This window comes from Ctenopharyngodon idella, chromosome 16 (genome assembly GCF_019924925.1).
Source record: "Ctenopharyngodon idella isolate HZGC_01 chromosome 16, HZGC01, whole genome shotgun sequence".
Lineage (NCBI taxonomy): Eukaryota > Metazoa > Chordata > Actinopteri > Cypriniformes > Xenocyprididae > Ctenopharyngodon > Ctenopharyngodon idella.
In genome coordinates this window covers 26,051,681-26,076,280 of record NC_067235.1, presented here as the reverse complement: position 1 = coordinate 26,076,280, position 24,600 = coordinate 26,051,681, and the positions used below count along the sequence as shown (strand labels likewise).

General features: G+C 38.6%; 1 long non-coding RNA gene across 1 annotated transcript; it reads right to left on the bottom strand.

The window, feature by feature from the left end:
* Nucleotides 1–4,319: 4,319 nt before the first annotated feature.
* Nucleotides 4,320–24,599, bottom strand: LOC127497382 (uncharacterized). Its single transcript, XR_007925530.1, has 3 exons — nt 22,325–24,599; nt 21,988–22,192; nt 4,320–7,327 (listed from the first exon to the last, which is right to left on the bottom strand). It is a non-coding gene; the product is annotated as an uncharacterized LOC127497382 (long non-coding RNA).
* Nucleotide 24,600: the final 1 nt, after the last annotated feature.

Below are 24,600 nucleotides of genomic sequence, written 5' to 3'. Positions count from 1 at the left end.
ACATTTCCTTAAAGGATTAGTTCACTTTAAAATGAAAATTACCCCAAGATTTACTCACCCTCAAGCCATCCTAGATGTATATGACTTTCTTCTTTCTGATGAACACAATCTGAGTTATATTAATAAATATCCTGACGCATCCAAGCTTTATAATGGCAGTGAACGGGACCAACAAGTATGAAGCTCAAGAAAAAGCATCCATCCATTATAAACGTACTCCACACGGCTCCGGGGGATTAATAAAGCAAAGCGATGCATTAGTGTAAGAAAAATATCCATATTTAACAAGTTATAAAGTAAAATATCTAGCTTCCGCCAGACCGCCTTCCATATTCAACTTATGAAACTTTTTCCGTATACGGAAGGCAGTCGGACGTAGCGTAAGCATTTTGAACTGCGAGAGGCATTACACTTTCTTTGTAAGTTGAATACGGAAGGTGGTTCACTGCCATTATAAAGCTTGGACGTGCCAGGTTATTTATTAATAGGCTATAACTCCGATTGTGTTCATCAGAAAGAAGAGAGTCATATACACCTAGGATGGCTTGAGGGTGAGTAAATCTTGGGGTAATTTATATTTTTAACGTGAACTAATCCTTTAACCTAATCTCCTTCCATGTTTCGCCTCATTCCAATTATCCTTGTTTCTGCTTCCTCTGTCACCCAAAAGCCCTCTCTTTATCATTCCATATGTGTTCATCTTGCTTTCACCCTCTATTACTCATGATGATGGTCATTATCTTATTAGCCGCCAATGACGGTGCATTTAGGGAAGAGAACCTATGACACACGCTCCGGCACAATGACGGAGCGCTGGAGCAAATGCCAGTTTGATGCTGAGACCGAAGAGAGAGTGCTGGAAATCCCTGCCTGCAGCAGTCAGTGCAACCAAGATCCCCTTACCGCCATGATTTAGCACTGTGATCTCTGCTGCCAAGCTCCCGGCGTACCCGCCCATCAGGACGAGTGTGGCAGGGCAGCGGAATGACCACGTGCTCCTTTAATCAACTTACCAGCTGATTCACTCGCGTCTGCTGGCGGAAATAATTTGCAGAGATCTGCAAAAACATGACATTATTCAGGTTAAAAGGAAACTGCCGTTTTCAAAAGCCAAGGACAGCATAATGTACGCTCACTGCAGTAATTTCTTGAAAAAGGTTGAGACTTCATTTACTGCTTAGGCACGGTGACAGGAGCATAAATCAATAGGAATCATAATCAATACTCAGCATATGGTGAGGCGCAGCATCCCGCGGGAGAGAGTGTGTGATTGTGAGTGTGTTCATCAGACTTGGTTGGCTTGAGCTGCTTCTGTCCCTTTGATCAAGCAAGCGGGTCTCTGTCAGCCCCCCTACAAAAGCTCACGCTCACTCATTCTCTCTCTCTCTTTCTCACTCACTCACACATTTCAAACGCTTTATTTGGATTTACAGTTAAGTAAGCATTAAGGGATGACGGTGGATGACGAATTATTAAAAGTTAATGCACATGGTGCTAATGCAGCCACAACGTGAAGCAAAGTCACAGCTTGTGTGTGCATTAATTATCAATAATTCAACAGCCAATTATTCTGCTTACACCGCAGTAAGCATAAACATATCTTGTAACTACTCTCTTAAATCAATTAATCTTGCTTAGAAACAACTCCAAATATTGTCATCAAAAAAAGAGAGAGGAATGCTTTCCATATACACTGAAAAAAAGTCTGTTGGAATTACATGATTTAATTTTGTACATCGGTCCCACATTAATCAATTAAGTTAAACAAACATAATTTGTTTATGTAACTTCAACATCATGGAATGAAGTCATTTTCAGTGACTTAATTAAGTATTATCAAGGTGTCACACTATCAAGTCTCTCCCATTTCTCATCTTGCTCAAAAATACATAAAATAACACTTAATTTCAACATTTACTCTCTCTTGATTTAGCCATATGCAAAGCATGCTGGGAACTAAAATGCCCCGCCTAGTTTCAGTCAATGCAACACAAATCATTCATGTAATCCCAACACAAGAAAATTTAAATTTTTCATTTATTTAAGTGGATTGAAGTTAGGACAAATTAAGTAAATTAAATTAAGTTAATTAAGTTAAATTAAGTTAGGACAAAATGTGTTGCTGTAGTTCATTTTAAATGAAGCAATTTGAACAAGCAGCAAAAAAAAAAAAAAAAAAAAAAAAATTCTCAGTGTATAAAAATGTAATTTATAAATTAATTTTGAAAGAAACAGAAATAATCCTATTGATTATCAGATTTATTTGCAAGGAAATAAAAAATAATTCAATTCAGTCTAGATCTGGAACTACTTCATATAGCCATGCATGCTAATAATCAAAACCTAACATCTGTCAGCCAATCAGATTCAAGCATTCAACAGAGGCATATAATATTAGATAATCATTACAGAATACATTATACAGCTAGAGAATCTGTTCATATTGAGCATATCTACAGGTCAATAGTAAAATGACTATTTGTACAACAGTTCACTGAGGATACCCTTATGGAAAGAAAATATATTTCCCTATATATGAATGATCATTATATTGCATGATTTAACAGTAATATTTGAAAACATACAGAAAAATATATTGCGTAAATATATTACAATATATTGAATAAATCATAAGGAATTGCAGCTTTTATATATATCGAAAAATATGTGATAATATATTTACTAATATATCATAATGTATGTAATTTTATATTCAGTAATATACTTCATAATATATAGATTTTATATGTGATCAGATATGGAACTGCATGCATAATATATTGCAGATATATTTACTCATGCAATATAAACACATACATGGTACAATATATTATGTAACACATTTCTTATATTTTATAATTATTTACATTTTAAATGTTTCATATTTTCAAGTTAGTCAACAAAAGCACACCTGCATGTACTAAAGTTTCTACCAAAGAAACTATCACTGTACTATAGCGTGCATAGCCTTTACTTTTTAAATAAAGTTATTATAGTTTTAATGGTTTTCAGCCAATCATAAACCTAACCACAGGCTCTACTCTTCAGCACAATGGTAACCTCAAAATCTCACACATACCAGAAAACCTTTTAAATTCCAAAATAATACAACTTTAAACACTAACAGATCTCCCCCTATATCAATATTGAGCAAAACACATGAAATAGCACTTAATTTTAACATTTACTCTCCTTTAACAGTCAGAAGCAAAGCATGCTGGGAACTAGAAGTCTGTTGTAACCACTGATTGTAACTCATTCCACGAATGTGTGTATATATGTGTGTACAATACATTCACATTTATATGGGAACATGTATGTGCAATATATGTACACAATAAAGGATAAAACTTTATGAATGTAATGCTATTTTTTTTTTTCATTTATAAATATTTTATATGTATCAATATATAGCCATACATGGTAAATGCATATATTGCAGTATACTGAAAAATATAAGCATTAGTTTCCCATATATGGAAATGTATTATGTATATCGCATTATATTTTGCAGTATATTCCCATATATTTTTGTTCCATAAGAGTAAACTGGATATTTGATAATAAAGTCCTCCTTTTTTCCTAGTCCATCAATCTGAAGTTTCTGTATATATAGTTCAACATGTCAAAGATACCACATTTACATTTAGTCATTTAGCAGACGCTTTTCTCCAAAGCGACTTACAAATGAGAATAGTAGAAGCAATCAAATCAACATAAGTACAACAGTATGTAAGTGCTGTGTCAAGTCACAGTTTCATGTGTCAAGTGCTCGTAGCAAGGTTGGTTTTTTTTTTTTTTTTTTTTTTTTAACTACAGTGGGTACGGAAAGTATTCAGACCCCCTTAAATTTTTCACTTTTTGTTATATTGCAGCCATTTGCTAAAATCATTTAAGTTCATTTTTTTCTCATTAATGTACACACAGCACCCCATATTGACGAAAAAGATATGTCTTTAGCAGTTTTTTGAAAATGGCTAAAGACTCAGCTGCTCGGATAGAGCGTGGTAGGTCATTCCACCAACCAGGAACAAACCAGGAGAAGGTGAGAGTGAGAGTGATTTTGTACCCCTTTGGGATGGCACCACAAGACACCATTCACTTGCAGAACGCAAGCTTCTGGAGGGCGCATAAGTCTGAAGTAGTGGGTTTAGGTATAGTGGTGCAGAGCCAGTGGATGTTCTGTAGGCAAACATTAGAGCCTTGAATTGGATGCGAGCAGCAATTGGCAGCCAATGCAAACTGATGAAGAGAGGTGTGACATGCGCTCTCTTCGAAGGTTTTACCTTCCAAACCAAGGAACAAATGAGCCCTAAGCACACAGCTAACATAACGAAGGAGTGGCTTCACAACAACTCCGTGACTGTTCTTGAATGGCCCAGCCAGAGCCCTGACTTAAACCCAATTGAGCATCTCTGGAGAGACCTAAAAATGCCTGTCCACCAACATTTATCATCCAACCTGACAGAACTGGAGAGGATCTGCAAGGAGTCTTACTCCGAGTAAGACTTAAGGTTTGAGTCTTACCTCTGGGCCGTTGTAGCGATGTGATCTGTGAAGCTTAAACAATCCTCCATCACCACTCCGAGGTTCCTGGCCGTCCTGGAAGGAGTTATGGTTGACGACCCAAGTTGAATGGAAAGGTTATGATGAAGTGTTGGGTTGGCACCGACCACAAGCAGTTCCGTTTTTGCAAGGTTGAGTTGTAGGTGGTGGTCCTTCATCCAGGCAGAAATGGCTGTCAGGCAGGCTGCGATGCGACCAGCAACTGTCGGATCATCTGGTTTGAATGAGAGGTAGAGTTGTGTGTCATCAGCATAACAGTGATAGGAAAAACCATGCTCCTGAATGACAGATCCTAGTGATGACATGTAGATGGAGAAGAGAAGTGGTCCAAGCACAGAGCCCTGAGGTACCCCAGTAGCAAGATGATGTGACTTGGACACCTCACCTCTCCAAGATACCCTGAAGGACCTACCTGAGAGGTAAGACTCGAACCACTGGAGTGCGGTTCCTGAGATGCCCTTAGACCTGAGGGTTGACAGGAGGATCTGGTGGTTAACTGTGTCAAAAGCAGCAGACAGATCCAGTAAGAGCTGATGTGGGAGGGAGGGGAGGAGGGCAAAGAAGAGAAGAGAAAGTTTTGAAAAGTGTGCGGGAATCAGTAGAATTATTAATTTTATTGTGATAGTACGTGCTTTTAGCATTGGAGACATTTGTAGAGAAAGAAGAAAGGAGTGACTGATAGAAGCTAAGATCAGTAAGATCTTTAGATTTGCGCCACTTCCTCTCTGCAGCCCTGAGTCTAGACCGATGTTCACGGAGAACATCGGATAGCCAGGGGGCAGAGGGGGTGGTGCGGGCTGGTCTGGATGAGAGAGGGCAGAAGACATCTAAGCAAGATGTTAGCGTGGTGCAAAGAGTGTCAGTAGCATTGTTAGTGTCCAGAGATGAGAACTGATTAGGGGGAGGAAGTGTGGATGAGACCAAAGAGGATAGGTCAGAGGGTGAGAGCGAGCGTAGGTTTCGCCGAAAAGTAATATGTGGTGGAGTGTGTGTTGAGTTAGGGGTCAGGTTGAGATTAAAAGTGATGAGGAAATGGTCAGAGGTGTGTAGTGGAGTGACCAGAGTATTATCAGTGGAGCAGCAGCGTGTGTAGATGAGGTCCAATTGGTTACCTGATTTGTGGGTAGCTGTAGTAGACACTCGCTTGAGATCAAATGAGGCAAGCAGGGTGCAGAAGTCAGCAGCCTGAGGTTTTCTAGATGGATGTTGAAATCTCCAAGTACTAGCAGAGGAGTACCATCCTCAGGGAAGGATGATAGTAACACATCTAACTCCTCCAAGAAGTTACCTAGCTGACCTGGGGGACGATAAAGCACTACAATATGGATTTTAGCAGGGTAGATGATGGTAATTGCATGTGATTCAAATGAGCTATTGTCACAGAGACCTGGTAGAGGATTATACCAATTATCGAAATAACCACATGTATTACTTTCAATTAAGGCTGGTATTTACTAGAGTAGTACTAAGACACTACACAATATACAGATTAAAACAACAGCCAATAAGCGTTTTGTTTTCTTCTTTAATTTCAGCATTATAGTAGAATAGCAACAAATCATTTCTTCCATTTGTGAATCAGACAGAAAATTGAAGGGCAGGACTTGTCTCTATCCATTGGTTGTTGATTTGCTAGAGGCAAACAACCTTGTTGCTCCTCAATATCAAGTTTTGATTGCAAAATGTAAAAGATAAATAAATGAAACATATGCATAGATAAATCATCCACAACAAGATTAATAACATGCATTTAGAAAGTAGATTTCCATTCCATGGCGACTTTAAATGATAAAAAATCATGACAGAAGTGACCTCAAAAAGTATGTGGGAATTAAATAAAAATTATAACCAAGATTTTTTGTTTTAAAGGAAGAAAGCACAGGGAAAAAAAAAAGTTTGTTACCTTTAAATTATAAAACAATAGGTACTTTTCAAAACTGAGATAAAATCCAAAATCTTTCTGGTAACAATAGTGCAATATGTTTTTAATAGATGTGATGATATATGGAGTGTATACGGTAGGGGAACTGACTTATTATATCTACCTGAATCACCTTGAGACCAGATAATTAAAAGTAACTGCAAATATCGCTCCGAAAAAAAAATGTTCTAAGAAAAGTTCTGTTAAGTCTGCCTTAAGTGTCCAAATATTTTGGGGGCCACTGCAGGTCTATATTTTTGCCTGTGTTTTGGAAATGGTGCAGTTCTTCAATACTATGCAGAGCACATACTGTATGCACACACACTCACATGCACTTCAACACTTCATCTCTTCACAACCACCAAACATCTGACTCACATTCTTACATCCTCAACTTCAACATCTATCTAACATTATTAACAATAGATCAATTATTCTGTCATAGAGAACGCTGCTCACCACTTCCTGGTAGAATAATGCAGCCTAATGCTCTAGGTTTATGAGTAATCTGACTCAGCATCTCTCACTTTTCCTGACAGAGATGACTTCACACTGCAGTCCACAGAACGAGCGCTACCACTGGCAGGAATATAAGAGAAAGGGGGAAAATGCGAGAACAATCGATCGGTTTATAAGTGGAAATAATAGATTTTCTTTGAGTGCTTTTTAAAAGCGTACAAACAAATACAGTCTTTGTCTTTCTTTCCTCAGTTCTCTCACCCTTTCTTCTCTTTTACTCCTCCAAATAATCCCTCATTCCCTCCTCCTGTCTGTTTGCGCTTTTTCCCCCTCGTCGGGCTGATCCACTCTTCATCAGCATGCAAAGCGGTTGGGGTCCAGCTGTGAACAAGGGATTGAAATGGAAATAAAGGAGAGCAAAAGAGCAGATTACATTCCTCCAGCACACGTTCTGCCTCTTGGTTGGAGAAATTGGGGATAAGGGTCAGAAGAAAAGGAAGTGTATTTAATTCAGGTCAGAACTGGACAACTTAGGCTGGCACAATGCAGGGCACAACACACATAGAAGAGCACTAACGAGAGCAATATTTGTGTACTTAAGCTTCTAAGAGCACAGGGTGAGTACTAAAGAATGAATGGCATTAAAAAATGTTCAAAATGGTAGTTTAAAGGCAACTGGAAGGTCTTGAAGGAGTATTAAAGCTAATAGAGGAACAAGTGTACTTTGTGGCCTTAAGAAAGTGTATTATCTAGTGGTCAGTGTCACTCATTTGTCACAGAACTAACTGAAAACTACAATTATGTTATGAATAAAGACATGAATATATAGGAACTAAAGACAAGATGGCTGATTAATACGCTTATCAAAATTATTCTAAATGTAAAAATGGAATAAAAATAAAATTATATATATATATATACACCAATCAGGCAAAACATTATGACCACTGACTGGTGAAGTGAATAACATTGATTATCTCTTCATCACAACACCTGTTAGTGGGTGGGATATATTAGGCAGCAAGTGAACATTTTGTCCTCAAAGTCGATGCGTTAGAAGCAGGAAAAATGGGCGAGCATAAGGATTTGAGCGAGTTTGACAAGGCCCAAATTGTAATGGCTAGATGACTGGGCAGAGCACCGCCGAAAGTGCCAACAGTGGGCACGTGAGCATCAAAACTGGACCACGGAGCAATGGAAGAAGGTGGCCTGGTCTAATGAATCACGTTTTCATTTACATCGCATGGATGGCCGGGCGCGTGTGCGTCGCTTACCTAGGAAACACATGGCACCAGGATACACTATGGGAACAAGCCGGCGGAGGCAGTGTGATGCTTCGGGCAATGTTCTGCTGGGAAACCTTGGGACCTGCCATAAATTTGTGGATGTTACTTTGACATGTACCACCTACCTAAGCATTGTTGCAGATCATGTACACCCTTTCATGGAAACGGTATTCCCTGGTGGCTGTGGCCTCTTTCACCAGGATAATGCGCCCTGCCACAAAGCAAAAATGGTTCAGGAATGGTTTGAGGAGCACGACAATGAGTTTGAGGTGTTGACTTGGCCTCCGAATTCCCCAGATCTCAATCCAAACAAGCATCTGTGGGATGTGCTGAACAAACAAGTCCGATCCATGGGGGCCCCACCTCACAACTTACAGGACTTAAAGGATCTGCTGCTAACATTTTGGTGCCAGATACCACAGCACACCTTTAGGGGTCTAGTGGAGTCCATGCCTCGACGGGTCAGGGCTGTTTTGGCAGCAAAAGGGGGACCAACACAATATTAGGAAGGTGATCATAATGTTATGCCTGATCAGTGTATATTACAAATGCAATGTCTAAAATGATCTTCTTCACTTAGGGGCTTTTCTCAAGAGAAATTATTCATACATGATTAATTAGATTAACATTTACTTACCATTTTTAATTGCGTGACAGCCCTAATAAATAAATTCATTAGACTCATCTTAATAATCATACATAGTAAGTACAGATCAACTTAATAGTCGTACAGTCGTACCTATGCCGAACACCCAAAGAAACTAATTCTGCACTAAAGTCAGGGCTGGAAATGACACAATGGGTCAACAAATGGAATAAAACATGCTATTGCATAATTTTTTTTTTTAAATCAGGCAGCAGGAGAAGAGTGGCAGTTATGCTTGCAGGTTGCAGGCCACTTTAATGGGCAGAGTCTTTGTACTCACCCAACCATTACTCCCATAGGGCAAGGAATAGTAGCAGTATATTGTTATTCATGAAATGCTGTGTGTGCTGTGCTACAGATTTAAAACACAGCCAGACATGAGACACAGCTGTAACAGAAGCTGTGATGAAAAATGAAAAAGAGGGTCATTCATATATCAAAAGACAGGGAAGCACGACTCCCCATTACTGTAGAGGAGAAGAGCCTCAGGCAATCGCATAATGTAACACTAAATGTCTGTCTGTTACATTTGCACAGCCCTAAAGCAGGTTCAAGCCTTTCATCTGCTTCTGAGTATGCAGATGACTTTCTGAATGGGACAAAGTGAGGTGCAAAGTTATCATCTCTAACACAGTTTTCTCTGGAGAGCGCAGAAATTATTCAAGTACGTTAAATCCACATGATTCCATTCCTGTTCTGTAAGTCACTTTCCTAATTAACCTGTAATGTAGCAGACACCTCACTTTCATTTCAAGTTTTAAAGTCTCTTCTGTCCCTTTGAAAAGACGACGATAGGGTATGCAACACAGCCTGGCATGCTAATGGATCTCATAGCAATGACACAATGTCTCCTTTCTGGAACACTGTCCCAAAATTTCACTGTCCTGACTTTGACCGTAGCATTAGCATTCCATGCGAGCTCTCTCCTGAGCTTTCGCCTTCAAAAGCAAGGGGACAGTCAGTGTTCTGTATCCAAACTGTGGTCTCAATGTCTCACTGTGGCTCTGCATTACCTGACAGACAAGCTCTAAGACTGGAAGATAAAAGATCTCAGACCTGGTCACTCTCTCTCCAGCTCAATTCTCCCAGTTCGGATACAGCTCAACTGCATGAACACACAACCTACAGACTGTAAGAAATAACAGGAAATAGAATGAGAAAAGGAATGACGGAGAGAATTTTGAAAAGAAAAAATTTTGAAAAGAATTTTGAATTTTGAAAAGAAATTGAAAAGACAATCACAGAGGGTCACTAGCCTCTTACACTACCATTCAAAAGTTTGGGTTCAGTAAGATTATCTCTGTTGTTGTTTTTGAAAGTAGTCTCTTATGCTCATCAAGGCTGTTTTTTTTTGTTTTGTTTTGTTTTGTTTTTTTTGATAAAAAATACAGTAAAAGCAGTAATGTTGTAAAAAATTATTCCAATGAAAAAAAACTTTTCGATTTTAATGTGTGTGTGTGTGTGTGTGTGTGTACGTTTTTGTGACGTATCAGGACACAAATTTGTATAATGAATGGGTATGACATAGGTATTACAAGGAGAGGGTGACTTATGAGGACATTACCCCCATTTTTCAAAAGGCTTATAAATCATACAGAGTTTTTTTGAGAAAGTAAAAATGTGTTTTCTGTGATGGGTAGGTTTAGGGTAGGGTTGGTGTAGGGCGATAGAAAATACGGTTTGTACAGTATAAAAACCACTACGCCTATGGAATGTCCCCACAATTCACAAAAACAAACCTGTGTGTGTGTGTGTGTGTGTGTGTGTGTGTGTGTGTGTGTGTGTGTGTGTGTGTGTGTGTGTGTGTGTGTTTGTTCAGTGTCTCGTGATCAGAAATATATAAAATATGCTGATTTGGTGCTCAAAATGATTAATGTTGAAAACTGTTGTGCTGCTTAATATTTTTGTAGAAACTGTGATAGATTTTTGATAAATAGAAAGTCCAAAAGAACATCATTTATGTGAAATATATATTTGGTTTTCCTTTCCTTTCTTTTGATTAAAAAAAAGACATACCATTGAAAGGTAGTACAACTAAATACAATAAAAAATGTATTTGAATTTCCAAAACACAAGATGGTATGAGGCATATTATATTCACGATAAAAGCTATATCTTCTAAATCGACGAAACAGCAAGTATGATTATGGTTAGAGGGAGGTGTAGTAATGAGCTTTAGGTATAGGGACCACTCATCCTTCCCAAATTCATGCCCAAAGGCGTAACCAAGATGACCAAGTGATCTGACTTGCTTTGAAGTTTTATTAATAGTCAAAAACTACTGACAAGCCTTGTCAAACGGACAATGCATTTTCTGTTTTAAAATATTTGTTTGAGTTTAAATCAATGCTTTGTGAAAAATTAAACAAATCTATGTAATCCCATTTGTTATCCTTAAATTATCGACTGGCAACCTCGTGTAGTTCCAAACCCTTATGACTTTCTTTCTTCATCAGAACACACAATAAGATATTTTGAAGAATGTTGGGGTCCAAACAACACTGGACCCCATTGACTTTCATTGTACGGACCAAAAAAACCAAAACACTGAAACACTTTTCAAAATAACTTGTGTTCTACAGGGACAAAAGCCAAACAGGTCTGGAACGACATGAGGGTGAGTGATTTATGACAGAATTTCCATCCCTATCCCTTTAAGGGCCAACTGCCCTTTTGACAACTTGTACTGGTGAACCACTACAAAAAGTAGCTTTCTCGACTTGGAAAGAGAGTTAGCAGTCAGAGAGAATGTGGCAATGTTACAGAGAAATACACTCTGTTCGACGCACACACATATTTCATGTACAATTCCTCACCACTGCATCCACCAATTATCAGGCACTCCTACTTACAAACAACATGCCTGAACTCTGAAGGGGCATGAGGGGAGAAAGAAGTGGAAGAACTTTGCCCCAAAGTAGAAAAAAAAGTATTATTTCATTCAACACATTGCTAAAGCTAGAGAAGAACTATCTTACTATCAGCACTGACCAGCCATAAATAATCCATTCCTGTCTTTCTAGAGAGTTCACCCACTTTAATAATCCTAACTCATGCGTGTCTTTTCGGGCTGCTCTGGCCAACTGCAGGGATCTGGACTGTCATATGAGACTTAATAAATAACTGCAGGTATGTGCATGGCTTATGTTCACATTTCTCCGGACACTGTTCGAAGTAAATATTTAATACCAAGATGTTGCAAAATTCATATTCCTGCACGGAGGAGTGAGATGGTGGATGTGCATTGTCTGCATAAGTGAATGGGAGAGGAATGGGCTGATAGGAGTAAACGAGAGTGGGACTCTGGGTCAGAAGCTGTTAAGATAAGACCACACATACTCGTGGGGGGATCAGAACAGCTGAGAGCTTATAGTGAACAGTGGTTTAAGTTGAAAGAGAGGTGAAGGGATGGTAGCCACTGAAGGGGGGTAGCGCAGGTGAGAGAAATACAACAGAAATAGGAGAACTTTCTGGTTCTGATTAGATAAGGAGGACTTGTTTAAGAGCAAAGACAGACACAACACCTTAACCCAAAACAAGCTTGTGTGTGACTGTTATATAGATGGGTGGGAACAGATTATCCTTCAGAATGTAGATGTTTCAGATAACACCATGTTGCAAGAACACATACTAGGTGTCATCTCACACCTTACTATATAATTCACTTTGGATTAGACGTATCTCCTGGATTTACTAGATGTTTACATACTTTTCTTAGTCAATCTCAGCTTTATGAATGTGTGTCTGTTTTCTTTCTCAGATTTCAAACTTGATGCCAAAGACCCTCGAATATTATGATCTCTTTACGAGGGACCCCCTTGCTGAAACAAAGAAAGGTGTATATTTATGACTTATGTGTGAGACAAATAGTCCCAGCAAACATTGGTCCAACAGCAACGTCGTGTCCCTGTCCAAAAATAGTCGCAGTAGGATGGTATAAATCTATAAAAATATGTAACACAGAACATTTCCTAAAAATGCATTCAGAGTTTGTACATGTCTACAATTCTCTGGGTTCGCATGTATAATTGTTACTTTGACTTTTAGCTATGTGTAGTTCAATATATAATAATTAATTAATAAGATAACGTCAAAGACATCCGTTCAAATTTCATTTTGGAAGTATTTTTCAACCATGACAGGACGTGTCAGAGGGACGTCTTGGTATTTTCAATGGTCATTAAACGTCCAAATGTTTGCTGGGGTGTGATAGGCTATCACTAGGCATCATTTAAAATGGCTTTTATATTGTTTTGCATTATTTCGATTTAAATGATGCCAAAGGTAAAATAAATTACATTAAACATTTAAAAAATAAAATATTACCTGTAAAATATTCTCCGTACTTTTAGATGTACAACCCTGAAGGGAAACATTTTCAATTTTTTTTTTTTTTTTTCAATAAATATTGTTCCAAAATACAGAATAATAGGCTACCTTAAAACCCTCAGTAAGCATGATAAAGGCAACAAGGACAAAAATAAACTAGAAAGGTTATGTTCGTTCACTGTCAGTTTTTGGGATTTAAAACATACAGGTGCTGGTCATATAATTAGAATATCATCAAAAAGTTGATTTATTTCACTAATTCCATTCAAAAAGTGAAACTTGTATATTATACTCATTCATTACACACAGACTGATATATTTCAAATGTTTATTTCTTTTAATTTTGATGATTATAACTGACAACTAAGGAAAATCCCAAATTCAGTATCTCAGAAAATTAGAATATTACTTAAGAAAAAAATACAAAGAAAGGATTTTTAGAAATCTTGGCCAACCGAAAAGTATGAACAAGAAAAGTATGAGCATGTACAGCACTCAATACTTAGTTGGGGCTCCTTTTGCCTGAATTACTGCAGCAATGCGGCGTGGCATGGAGTCGATCAGTCTGTAGCACTGCTCAGGTGTTATAAGAGCTCAGGTTGCTCTGATAGTGGCCTTCAGCTCTTCTGCATTGTTGGGTCTGGCATATCGCATCTTCCTCTTCACAATACCCCATCGATTTTCTATGGGGTTAAGGTCAGGCGAGTTTGCTGGCCAATTAAGAACAGGGATACCATGGTCCTTAAACCAGGTACTGGTAGCTTTGGCACTGTGTGCAGGTGCCAAGTCCTGTTGGAAAATGAAATCTGCATCTCCATAAAGTTGGTCAGCAGCAGGAAGCATGAAGTGCTCTAAAACTTCCTGGTATACGGCTGCGTTGACCTTGGACCTCAGAAAACACAGTGGACCAACACCAGCAGATGACATGGCATCTCAAACCATCACTGACTGTGGAAACTTTACACTGGACCTCAAGCAACGTGGATTGTGTGCCTCTCCTCTCTTCCTCCAGACTCTGGGACCCTGATTTCCAAAGGAAATGCAAAATTTACTTTCATCAGAGAACATAACTTTGGACCACTCAGCAGCAGTCCAGTCCTTTTTGTCTTTAGCCCAGGCGAGACGCTTCTGACGCTGTCTGTTGTTCAAGAGTGGCTTGACACAAGGAATGCGACAGCTGAAACCAATGTCTTGCATACGTCTGTGCGTAGTGGTTCTTGAAGCACTGACTCAAGCTGCAGTCCACTCTTTGTGAAACTCTCCCACATTTTTGAATGGGTTTTGTTTCACAATCCTCTCCAGGGTGCGGTTATCCCTATTGCTTGTACACTTTTTTCTACCACATCTTTTCCTTCCCTTCGCCTCTCTATTAATGTGCTTGGACACAGAGCTCTGTGAACAGCCAGCCTCTTTTGCAATGACCTTTTGTGTCTTGCCCTCCTTGTGCAAGGTGTCAATGGTCGTCTTTTGGACAACTGTCAAGTCAGCAGTCTTCCCCATGATTGTGTAGCCTACAGAACTAGACTGAGAGACCATTTAAAGGCCTTTGCAGGTGTTTTGAGTTAATTAGCTGATTAGAGTGTGGCACCAGGTGTCTTCAATATTGAACCTTTTCACAATATTCTAATTTTCTGAGATACTGAATTTGGGATTTTCCTTAGTTGTCAGTTATAATCATCAAAATTAAAAGAAATAAACATTTGAAATACATCAGTCTGTGTGTAATGAATGAATATAATATACAAGTTTCACTTTTTGAATGGAATTAGTGAAATAAATCAACTTTTTGATGATATTCTAATTATATGACCAGCACCTGTAGGTGTGGATCTCAAAATGTCCGGTTTTAGCAACTTACAGTAGTGTCTCGATTCTAATACTGTCTGTATGAACTTACAACGGGAGTCAAGCCCGTATTCTCTTACCAGTAGCCAAAGCGACAGTGACCAAAATAATAAATAGGCTATCCAAGATGGCGACGTGCATTAAATTGATAAGTCTCATCACTTTTGATACAAGAGTCCAATCTGCGAGTTCATCAGTCAAATCTTCATTAAACGACAGCTTTTAATGGGTGGAAAGCCGAGCATTTCAGTCGCGTGTAGAACACAAAACTGACAGGAACAGCTCCGATGGAAAACAGTGACTGGATCTCTAAAACCTTCAGATGACAGACAGTTCATTTCTCTGTAGACACGTGTTTGTGCAGCGCAGTGCGTCTTTCTCGTGATGGAATGTCCAGTCCGGCTCCGTTCACACAACGCGGGTTTTCCGAGAATGCGTTTAGGAGTCCTGAAAGTTTACGGGTGTGAGTTTGGTTACAGAATGCGGTTGCCACTCCCGTAAATAACCGTACTGTGTGTGAACGTAGCGGTATTAAAGACTCAAATACAGGACTGGCAACCGCATTCTGTTGTTGTGTGAACGTGTTGCATTTAAGAAAGAAAGGATAGATAAACACTTAATAAAAAAAATAAAATAAAATAAATCATTTATAAAAAACTATAGGAAGAGTTGTTTTTATTACTAGGTTTGCAAGTAGGCTACTACTATAGGGGTACTTCTGTGAAATTTAGTGGTACTTCAAGCATCAATCGCTCTGATGGTAGGAAAATTTCTTATTAAATAGGCTATACATGGGTATTAAATAGGCCAATGTCAAATTGCAATGAAATGGTAACTTTAATAATAAAAGTATCAATGAAATAGGCTTATTTATATGAATACAGATTAATATTAATAATTATTTCAATTATATATTAAAATATTATTTCTAATTAAATTTATTTTGAATTTAATTTTTTTTTTTTTTTGGACTAATCATACCAAATTGTCATGTTCAATTGCCAGCCTACTTTATATCTTCCTAATTGTTTTTCTTCCTTTAAACTTGACTCTGCTCTGGTCCATCTTTTGACAGGTGTTTGACTATGTCTGGCAAACATATATGAACCCAGATCAAGTGCCAAACAGACACACTCAAACACAGTGTTTCTAACCTGCATCTGTTCATAGCTCGCCTTTTGCCCTCAAAACAGGTGTTATGTCCAAGGGAGCAGGCCATGCCATGTGCCTGTTGAGTAAAGACAACACAGGCTTGTCTGCCCTGAGGCTGTGCCACACACACAGGGAGACATCACAGCCACACAGAAGATTAATACACAAAAGCACCAGGACTTACTACACCACCTGCCCCAAACACAAACAGAGCATGATGGGTAGATTAACAAAGACGCCACGCAGAAGCTGAGTGTCAGCGACATTTGGAGAGAAAGACAGTCTCAGGGACCATTCACACAGAACGCGCTTGTTTAAAAAGCGAGATGCCGTGCTGACGAATGGAAAAGAACATGGATTCTCCTGTAAAGGTGCAGTCATATTTAATGTTGATTGACTCATTTCCACTAGCAAAATTTCAATAAAGGAAACTACCCACTGCAAGTGTTTAACATACTGAGTTTTGTGAGTGTTCCTATTCAAATCTGTTTGCTTTTCTTTTTTCAAAAAGACATTCAACACCAACAACAATGGCTATTTACTTCAGCTAACAGACGGTAAGATTAGATTAGCCATGGTCAGGACAGAGGGGAAAAAAATATTTGCTCACACTTCAACAGTGTATGAAATGGAAGAGTTCTGAATAAATGGAGAACAGCTCATACACACAACCAAACAAAAGCTTTGTTTAACAGGAACATTTGATGATATCCTTAATCATTTTACGTATTCTGTCCATGCGTTCACCCACCCTGTCACCCTGACCCGCTTCCACAGATCTCTCTATCCTGCAGAAAAACAGAAGAAGGGTGTTGAGTGGCTTTGAGACTTCACTGATAATACAGTTATTTTTGAGGAAGCAGTGCGTGGCCCAGAAATCCTCTAATCAACACATCACAGTGGAAAATTACATACAGCAGACAGTCTAATAGCGCATACGAAGCAAGAATTTAGATGATGGAGTCTGTTAACTAGAGATGGGGTGCTTCTGAAACATGCTTTGTGAAGCTTTGAAACCTTTGCAAATCATTTGTTTCGAACCATTGATTCGGAGCATGTATAAAACTGCCATAGTCACGTGATTTCAATAAACGTGGCTTCGTTATGTCATAACTGTTTCGAAATTTCAATAGTTTGATGGTTCAGTGGACACATTTGTATAGGCTAATAAAAAACATGTTTTAGTTAATAGTTTCTTATTGGCCTAAAAAATAACACATATTTAATGGTATTAGATGATTTGATAATTGCATTTAATAGATATACTTTCATTTATGTTTCTCCCATCACTACTGTTAACATTTAGCCACAATTACAGAAGTTGCAATAGTCTTTTCTTCCCTGTTGTGACATATTCAGTTGAAACGGCTTCTCAAACAAATGTAGGTCGGGACTTGATTTTGTCCATCTGGAAATTGGATCGTTGTGGTTTGTTTGCTATAGAGTGCAACAGTTGGGATCCGGAAGTAAAAACTCCATTCATTTTCTCCATAGGGAAATTTATTTTGAACTCTAACTTATAAACCTTTAAAGGCCCACTGAAGTGCCTTGGAACACGCAGCATTATTCAATATGTTGACGTAATTTGAACTGAAACAGGAAGACAGGGCGGGTACATATTGAACAGCTCTTCCCCTTTTTTAAAATAGCCAATAGCGTTTCGTTTATATCACAGCTCAGCCAGAGCAGTTGGTAAAACCTCAGTTTCCTTCTAATCTCTATCCGTTTATCCTCCTAATCTCCTCTATATTGCTTTAAAATATGTGCAGAATTCAGGTCCAAAACATTTTGTGGTCTGCGCCGACTCGCGGATATGATCCGCTCTGTGCTATCGTGTCTCTGGACCGGAGCAGACTGTGTGCGCTTTGATTGGACAGAAGATCTGATGAGAAGTGGGGAGCAAAGGCTGGCCCGTGTGGTCCAACAGACGAGCTACTGTAGCTCAGATTGCTCAAGTTAATGCTGGTTCTGAGAGAAAGGGGTCAGAATACACAGAGCATCGCAGTTTGTTGCGCATGGGGCTGCACAGCCGCAGACCAGTCAGGGTGCCCATGCTGACCCCTGTCCACCGCCGAAAGCACGTAAGCATCAGATGGGCCACAGAGCAATAGAAGAAGGTGGCCTGGTCTGATGAAGCACATTTTCTTTTACATCACGGATGGATGGCCGGGTGCATGTGCATCGCTTACCTGAAGAACACATGGCACCGGATGTAATTGGGAAGAAGGCAAGCCAGTGGAGGCAGTGTGATGCTTTGGGTTCTGATGGGTCCAGCCATCCATGTGGATGTTACTTTGACACATGTACCACCTACCTAAGCATTGTTGCAGATCATGTACACCCTTTCATGGAAACAGTATTCCCTGGTGGCTGTGGCCTCTTTCAGCAGGATAATGCACCCTACCACAAAGCAAAAATGGTTCAGGAATGTTTTTGAGGAGCACAACAACGAGTTTGAGGCGTTGACTTGGCCTCCAAATTCCCCAGATCTCAATCCAATCGAGCATCTGTGGGATGTGCTGTACAAACAAGTCCGATCCATGGAGGCCCCACCTCGCAATTTACAGGACTTAAAGGATCTGCTGCTAACATTTTGGTGCCAGATATCACAGCACACCTTCAGGGGTCTAGTGGAGTCCATGCCTCGACGGGTCAGGGCTATTTTGGCAGTAAAATGGGGACCAACACAATATTACAAAGGTGGTCATAATGTTATGCCTGATCAGTGTGTATATACATATATATATATATATATATATCACTATGCATATTTTTCAATAAACTTAAAATATATTGGTTTTATATAGCCTATATATAATCATCATTTGTGAGTAGTTTTATATTTCTCCATCATATTTAATTTGATTATGCTGTTCGCAATGGTTCATGGGATTGCAGTTCTTTTCCTCACTAAAGCTGTTAAATACACCTAACAATAATACAATCATTATTGGCCTGCTCCAGCGTTAGCATCACACACATATGTCGTGCTGCTCATGTGTACAGCGTCTGCCAATACTGAGTCAGCGTTCTGTCGTAGAACACGGAAGCTCTGCACTGCGTTTACTACGTCAACAGTGTAGGAGACTGACATGGAAGTGGAAGAAAAGAAATTGTTGAATAAAGTTATTTTTGTGTTGTTTTGTCGCTTCATGACATTAAGGTTGAACCACTGTAGTCACATGGACTATTTTAACGATGTCTTTAATACCTTCCTGGACCTCAAAAGGTGCAATGACGTTGCTGCCTATGTTTGGTTCAGAAACCCTCGGATTATAAAAAACATCTTAATTTGTTTTCCGAAGATGAACAAAGGTCTTACAGGTTTGGAACTAACCCTTTAATTATGCTGAGATTTAATCGCCTAATACTGTAGCTAACTTATGTTCACAGTCAAAATTTATACTATTGATGTATTTTTTTTCTTCTTTTTTTCATTTGTGTAATTTTATTGTTCTTCAACAGCTCATATACCTATAGGAATTTATATATTTTCTCTAACAACTTATTTGCATATAGAATGGTGCATAAAACAAATTCATAAGAAAAAAGGGGTTTAATAAATCAGCTCGACAGTAAATTCCAAGTGATCATTTAAACCTTATGCACGAGTTCCGCCAGTAGTGGGCACTCGCGCAACATAAGCAATGATGCACATCTGAATCCACGAAACGGAAGGAAGTTAGCGAGTGAAGGGCATAAAAATTTGGAGTAGAACACAACAGCTTAAAGCCCTATTCGGACGGTAATTGTTTCTCGGGGGGGACGTAAGGTATTTTCACCATTTACAGACGGTAGTCTGTGATTTTATTGCCGTCCGAATCCAGAATGTCGGTGTTTTTCTCCCACCACCTGCGTAAAAATTCCCAACCGAATTACCTCCTGTTTTTTGACAAACTTATTTTTACAGACGTCTACATGAGAAACAATTACCTTCCGAATAGGGCTTATGACATAAGGAATGTTCATTCCGGGAGGGAAAGTTACTTTGATTAAAAATTACGATGGCACATGAATTAAATAATAATAATGGTGATGTGCACAGATAAATTATTTATAATAAATAGTCTACTGCAAAATTCCATTAAAAAAAATGTCAATTTTGATTTCATGGTGACTTTAAACAGGCGTGACATACAGGTGCTGGTCATATAATTAGAATATCGTGAAAAAGTTCATTTTTTTATTGTAAATTATTTTAAAAAATGAAACTTTCATATATTCTAGATTCCCTACATGTAAAGTAAAACATTTCAAAAGTTTTTTTTTTTTAATTTGTTGATTAGAGCGTACAGCTAATGAAAGTCCAAAATCCAGTATCTCAAAATATTAGAATATTTACATTTGAGTTTCATTAAATGACCATCCCTACAGTATAAATTCCGGGTATCTCTTGTTCTTTGAAACCACACTAATGGGGAAGACTGCTGACTTGGCAATGGTCCAGGAGACAATCATTGACACCCTCCACAAAGAGAGTAAGTCACAGAAGGTCATTACTGAATGGGGTGGCTGTTTACAGAGTGATGTATCAAAGCATATTAAATGCAAAGTTGACTGGAAGGAAGAAATTGGGTAGGCAAAGGTGCACAAGCAACAGGGATGACCGCAAGCTTGAGAATACTGTCAAGTAAAGCCGATTCAAACACTTGGGAGAGCTTTACAATGAGTAGAATGAAGCCGGAGTCAGCGCATCAAGAGTCACCACACTCAGACATCTTCAGGAAAAGGACTACCAAGCCACTTCTGAACCAGAGACAATGTCAGAAGCATCTTACCTGGGCTAAGGAGAAAAAGAACTGGACAGTGAACAGTGGTCGAAAGTGCTCTTTTCAGATAAGAGTAAATTTTGCATTTCATGTTGAAATCAGGGTCCCAGAGTCTGAAGGAAGACTGGAGAGGCACAGAATCCAAGCTGCTTGAAGTCTAGTGTGAAGTTTCTGAAGTCAATAATGATTTGGGGGGGCCGTGACGTCTGCTGGTGTTGGTCCATTGTGTTTTATCAAGTGCAAAGTCAATGCAGCCATCTTCCAGGAGATTTTGGAGCACTTTATGCTTCCATCTGCTGACAAGCTTTATGGAGATGCTGATTTCCTTTTCCAGCAGGACTTTAGCACCTGCCCACAGTGCAAAAACCACTTCCAAGTGGTTTGCTGACCATGATATTACTGTGCTTTATTGGCCAGCCAACATGCCTGACCTGAATCTATGGGATATTTTCAAGAGAAAGATGAGAAACAGTCGATCCAACAATATACAGATGATCTGAAGGCTCAATAGTGCCTCAGCAGTGCCACAGGCTGATCACTTCCATGCCACACTTCACTGATGCAGTAATTTGTGCTAGGAGCAAGTCATTTGCTGTAATATGTCCTGCCGATCAAGTATTGAGTGCACAAAAGAACATCCTTTAAAGAACTTGAACTTTTCTGTTTTGCAAATCCATTTTTTGATTGATCTTAGGAAATATTCTAATATTTTGAAATACTGGATGTTGGACTTTCATGAGCTGTACGCTCTAATCATCAAAATTTAAAAAAAAAACTTTTGAAATGTTTTACTTTACATGTAGGGAATCTAGAATATATGAAAGTTTCATTTTTAAAAATAATTTATAATAAAAAAATGAACTTTTTGATGATATTCTAATTATATGACCAGCACCTGTATTACCTATAAGTGCACAATAACTTAATTATGTAATGTTGTCATTTTAATTGTAGTAATTACAGTTTTTAATCTCGTCTATATATACCCACAGGCTCCATTATGAAAACAATTACCTGGAAAGTTAATAGTTGTCGGCGGCGGCATCGTTGGAGGCCAAGCCGCATTCAGACAGTAGCAAGTGAACAAACAGCAACACCTTCTCAGCCAGAATTCTTGACATTCTTCTCTATCACTCAAAGACATGTTTATCTTTCTCTCTTGCTTCCAAATTACAGGGAAGAGACAGAGAGAGGGAGGAGTTCAGGTGCTCTCAAACAGCTGGCGAGATGAAGGGGGGGGGGGGGTTATTATAAAAATGTTACAAATGAACATCTCTTGAGAGATGAAGGGCAAACGTAGAAACGCTAATTATGTTGATGACTGAGTTTGTAAAAAGAGATTCATATTTACACGATCATTGATAGACTGGCGCGGAGCTGCATTGTGGACACAGAGAATGAAACAGCTTCCCAGGGAACATCTGAACACACATTGAGTAAAGCAAACACAGTACAGTAAACAACATAAATCGGCACTCAAACACAAATCACCAGTGGAACATCTCCACTGCCTGCAGTGACACCGACGTGAACATGTGTGTTCTTATAATTGTATGTTTTGAAGTTATGTGATATATGTAACGAAACTATTTTCTACTTGTTACATTCTTTCTTAAGGAAAGTAACTGGTGCATGAGGAGTAGATTTTATTTTGATGCAGCTCAGCTTCGCGGTCCATACAAATCTTGATCTCTTCTGCCCTCTGGCGTTCATTAACAGTAGTTATTTGCCTACAACTAGAGTCCAAACGAACTTTTTGCCACTGGTGAATTCAAATTTGCCGGTTTTATCCAGCCATTAACTGTACAATTTTATTTCATTAACGATATATGTTGTCCCCATTACTAAGAATGTGTTTCCGCTGTATGTCGTTGGCTAAATTCAAAATAGCATAACTTCTTTTACCAGAGACGCACACTGGATTGTCATCCATGGTACACAGTATAAAAATAAGTAATAAAGGTCGCTGGGTCAGAGCAGCTAATTTTACATTTAGCCGTCCTAACTATCAGAAACTGTGCACAGTTGTTAAGTATGGAAGTTAGACATAAGTTATAAATTTTACTTAACCGTATTACCACCTCACCAGCTCTTTGTATTAATAAAGGTTTGTTGAAATCTTCCGACTGAACAGTCCCACCCACCGGCCGGAACAGGTACTGTTCAGAGCCATTGAAAAACTGCAGCAAGGGCCGGTTGCATAAACCGCTAAGATTAGTCTTACAAGTTAGTTGTCATTTTTTTTCCTGTTCTTAACTGTTCATAACTTTTAAGGCAGTTATAATAAAAATATATAATACAAGCCATCTACATCAAAATATATGATGTAGATGGCCATCTTTGTCTGTTGCGCGGACTTTCATTGTTTTTTTATTTATATAGTCTCATCATGGCCAAATCCGTTGAGAAACACTGTGTTAGATAACCTAACCTTAAAAAAATATATATATAGTTCACCCAAAAATTAAAATTCTGTCATCATTTACTTGCCCTGTATGAATCCCTCTTCTGCTGAACACAAAGACGACATTTTGAATCAAACAGTTGATGGGGCCCCCATTGACTATTTTCCCCCCCCTATACTACAGAAGTCAATGGGCCCCCTCAACTGTTTGGTTATCCATATTCTTCAAAACATCTTGTGTTCAGCAGAAGAAATGTATACAGGTTTGGAATAACTTTAAGGTGATTTTCATTTTGGGGCAAACTATCCCTTTAAGTCACCAAAATCCTAATTGTGAATTTTTGTCAAAAGAGCAGACCATGTCTTAAATCATACCTAATGAACTGCCTTAATGAGAAAATATTTCATCCATTATTTAATGAAGTATTTTCCCTAAAGCTATAATTGAGTTAATTTATCACCAAGTTACATCTCAAAGAAGCTACGGAACAAAGTTTAGGAAGCAAAGCAGCAACATTTCATTTTTCCCTGCACATTCGTGATTGGAATAATGTTAGATTCTCAATGGGGTAAATAAAGATCCTTGGTTTTAATATTCTAAAAACAACAAACTTCACTCAACAGGTTTCAACATTTGAAACAAAACATGACCCACCTTCTGCCAAAACAAAAGCTGAGTAAGAACATTCCCCATAGAGTATGTACACACCTGTAATATTATGGGATGATTTGGGCACAAGTAATAGAGAGAACTCTGGCTGCCATCACAAACCAAATGGATTTTATATACAAGCCCACATGATGGCACTGTTACCATGCAGCAACCACACAGTTCAGCTCAATACACAGAGGTTTGACTGCAATGCATTTATCCATTAACTGCTCTAAATTCTTCTGCCAAAACTAGCAGAAGGGAAATAAAGACCCTTGTCTTAATGAGTAAATCAATCAGCACCCTTGCCAGTTACACAAATCCAGGCTTACTTGTTCATCAGACTCCAGAAAGATGCAAGCAACCTGCCTGAAGCACCAGAGACTGAATTAATGTAAAATATGACCCAAAGAACTGAAAACAAATAAAGAACATCAAGTTAAAATATGGATTGAAGGGAAGAACAATATATTTTACAGAACATTAAGACAATGTCTTTAGAAAGGTTAAAATACTTCATTTTTAGCTTTTGTCCCTGAAGGAAACAAGCACAAAAACAAAAGACAAAGAC